Source organism: Durio zibethinus, chromosome 23 (assembly GCF_047325235.1).
Source record: "Durio zibethinus cultivar Kanyao isolate XHJ-2024 chromosome 23, ASM4732523v1, whole genome shotgun sequence".
In the NCBI taxonomy this organism is placed as follows: Eukaryota; Viridiplantae; Streptophyta; class Magnoliopsida; order Malvales; family Malvaceae; genus Durio; species Durio zibethinus.
The window spans coordinates 9,302,417-9,306,320 of NC_143184.1; positions in this window are offsets into that span (position 1 = coordinate 9,302,417).

Sequence of the window (3,904 nt, forward strand, 5' to 3'; positions counted from 1 at the left end):
GGAGCTTTCCTGTCAGGGTGGCAACTATAGGGCTGTTTTTGCTAATAAGGACATCAAGCAGGCCTGTAGCCGACCTTTTCTGTTGAGTCATTGCTGCCGGACCCCTAGACGGCGTACACCCTAGAAAGGGCGGTGGGTTGGGCATGAGAAAGGTGGATTTCCACCCTCTCGTGAATTTCCAACCATCCAACCTGAAATAAATGTAATCAATTATACTCGAAATTCAAGGTTTACACTTTACAATCAAATCAATACATACTCTGTTATTAATATTTTAGTAGGTCTCTTCTACTAACTTTTCTTCCCCAGCTTGTCCCAAACTCATAGTCACAACCTTCAACCTGGAATGCTGCCTTGAGCGAATATGAAAGGTTGTTTGGAAAATCCTTCTTCTCTTTCAGTGCATAAATTGCTGATTCTGAAAACTCCTTTGATTTTCCAAACTCTTTTAGCTGTTCATAATCATCAAATTTTCCTACATATAGGAAGGAATAAACCATCATGGTCCTATTATTTTAATTACCATTGGAATTTAGTTTGAGTGATAAGACGAAAAGAAATTATTACTTAAAAGATCAAAGTTGCCAATTGAATTTTGCAACTATGATTCAATTTTAGGGAATTTGTTATTTTACTTTCAATTTTATTGATTTTTAGATAAAAGTAAAGAAATTAAAATAAAATTTTTACTTACATTAATAAAATATTTCATGAAATATTTTTAATTTTATTATTTTTATTAAAAATTAAAGAAATTAAAAATATAATACTAAAATTCAATAAAATTTAAGGTAAATTATATTATTGATTATTAAAATAAAGTTGTGTTTTTAAAATAATTATTAAATTATTAAAAATTTCAATTTAATAACTAAAATTTAAGTAAATATTTTTTTTTGTCATTCAAATTTTAGTTTTCAATGCCATACTGATGTGATAATGACATATTAGCTATTATACGTCAAGCAAAATTGTCATGTTAATAAAATTTATTTTTTAAAAATTTGTAATGCCACTTCAACAATACCACACATAATATCAAATGACATGTCAATGCCAGGTGACATATGATAATTGACGTAACATAACCATATTAACGTGCTAGTAGAAACTAATAGTTAGATTATCAAAAAACACTTACTCAAATTTTAATAATTAAATGATTATTTTAAAAGCACAACTATAATTAAGTGATGAATGATGTGATGAACAATTAAATGATGAATGATTTATTTTGGCAATTAGGTATATATCCATAGAATAGATACAAAATGACGTTTTACATCTCTCAACATTATTTTCAGTGGACAATTATGTCTTTTAGTTTACAAGTTGCTCATTCACTCTTCTAGAAATCAATGACGAAAATATTTACTCCCATTCTTGATAATGCTCTTATTTACATTGATGATATCTTATTGTTCTGTTCAGATATCACATCTTATACATAGTTATTAGATAAGTTTCAGCAAAATATTCAACAATATGGGACAATGCTCTCAAAGAAAAAGATAATCATTGGTGCCTTAGAAATTTATTTCTTAAGCATGCATTTAAAAGATGTACATAGCTCAACCTCACATTGCTAACAAACTTGCAGAATTTCCTAATGAAAATCTTTCCAAGAAGCAAGTACAACAACGTATATAAAAGGTAAGGATAATGTTCTCCCAAACATGTTTATCAAACCTTCTCTCAGACCTCCTTCAAATTCTTTAAAGATTATTCCATTAATCTCAATGATGAATTCTTCACCCTTTTCCTCACAAGCTTCATCCTCTAGAAATCCCTTTATTCCTCCTTCCATAACACCTTACCTTGATGATAAATTTGACTTACTAGATGAATTCCTCAACATCCCAGTTGAAAGTCTCCTTCTAGAGTTACCAAGACTCATTGCAACCAAATCTCTTGACCAAAAAGCCCCACACCTCTTGCTCGAATACCGATCCAAAATACTCAAAAAATTTGGAGATACCTCTATTTAATCTCTTGGAATACATCTTGAATACCCATTCATCCATCATTTAAGATTCCCTAACCCACTTTGGTTCCTAAAAGAAATAGTTTATTTCATATGGTACCTTTGTCACATTTACTATGTTGCTGTAGAATTTCTACTCCCAAACCTTAAAAGATTCCTCCAAATTTTTCATCAGTTAACCATCAATCTAAAAAGACACCAAATGGACTCCAATCACCATCTCCTTAAGTTTTTCTTCCAATGGTTCAAACCTATTCGAACTTGGATCCAATGGATAAAAACTAATGAGATATACACAAAAGTCTTCCTTATTCCTCACATTATTCTGATTTTTCACATATCATGCAGTTATTTATTAGATGAACCTCAATACTTTTCATATACAGCAATTTATAGCTCACAAGGTTATTCATTGTTAGATTCTCTTTTTGATCATCTTGCTGAATACAAATTTTATAGACAAAATTGTGAAATGAATCACAAGATTTTCAAGCAAAATTGGCTAGAGCTTCAATATGATATTCCATGCAAAATTGCCCTTCAAAATACAATTATCAGCTAAAGATTGATAAAAAAATTTTATGAGACATGATTTAATGGTGCGTGGATAAAACCTCTTCCTAAAACCATAAGATATAAACTTGACCATACAAGACCAATAGAATGGAACCTTATTAGAAACCTCATGATGTTCTCAAAGAAATGGAATGGCAAGACTCACAGGACCCATACGAAGATTTTGACCCAGACCAATGATTAAAAAACATGGGTTATAACTTTGCTCTAGATGTAGACAATTCCCATCTTAACATCTCTCTAGAACACACTCATAGTTCCCATAAATGATGCTAATGATGCAAGAAAAATTTCCTGTTTCAGTCCAAAATTATGTATAATTGTATGGGATGATGATTTTCAAAGACTCTAAGCAAAGTTGATGTTGACACCTCACCATCAAACTTTTAAGTCTATTTTATGTCAACTTTATGTCTATTTTAAGTCATATCTACTTTTCTAAAACTACTTTATTAAAGTAATTTTATTAAAGTAACTTTAAATCAGGTTAGTTATTTAGTCATCAACTCTAATCATGATATAGTCCTATTAGGTTACTATTTATTTACTTTTTTTTTGTATAAATTGTATGCTCCTTCTCCTAGAAAGAACAAGTTTTAAGCTTAAAAGTCCTCTTCTTCAAGAAGTTCTCTTTTTAAGAAATTCTCTTATAAAATATGTTTAGCTAAAAACTCTCTTCTCTTTTAGTAATTCCTTATTCCTTCTTTAATAGTTAAGATCAGAACTAGAGATGGCCCTTCTATTCTATGGTTTACAGTTATACAAGTTAAATATACTCTGTAGTTTTCATAGTATTGTGAATCTCTACATCAGAAAGCCTTATAAAATTATAAAAAAAATCACTGATCTACTTTCTTAACCAAAGATAAGTTACTATACCAAGATCTTATTGAAATAGGCTACCATAGTGAAAAACATATCTCCATAAAAGTTAGGCCATCAATTAGACGTCATGCCAAGAGGACATTTAGTCTTGAACACCACTAGAATATATTGGTTTTATGTCTAAACTATAAACTGCTTATATTTGGTATTGTCTTATTAGGCCAATCGATCCCCTACTGTGTTACAAGTAGTTTTGTTAGGACTCTACTCCTGAAAAAGCTGAAATTGAAAGTCGTCAGTTATTAAAGTCTAGGACATAAGTATCCCTGTATCTAGAACGGTATTAGAGTATAGGAACAATTGTATCTTACCATTAATTAATGTATGATTTCTTCCCTGATATTTTACATTATCAGGCCATAGACTATAGATAACTTTTGTCTGTGAAAACATCCTGTTACGTTATAGCAAGGTCCTTGGATTCCAGCTATTCCACGGCCCACATACTAAGACGTCAAC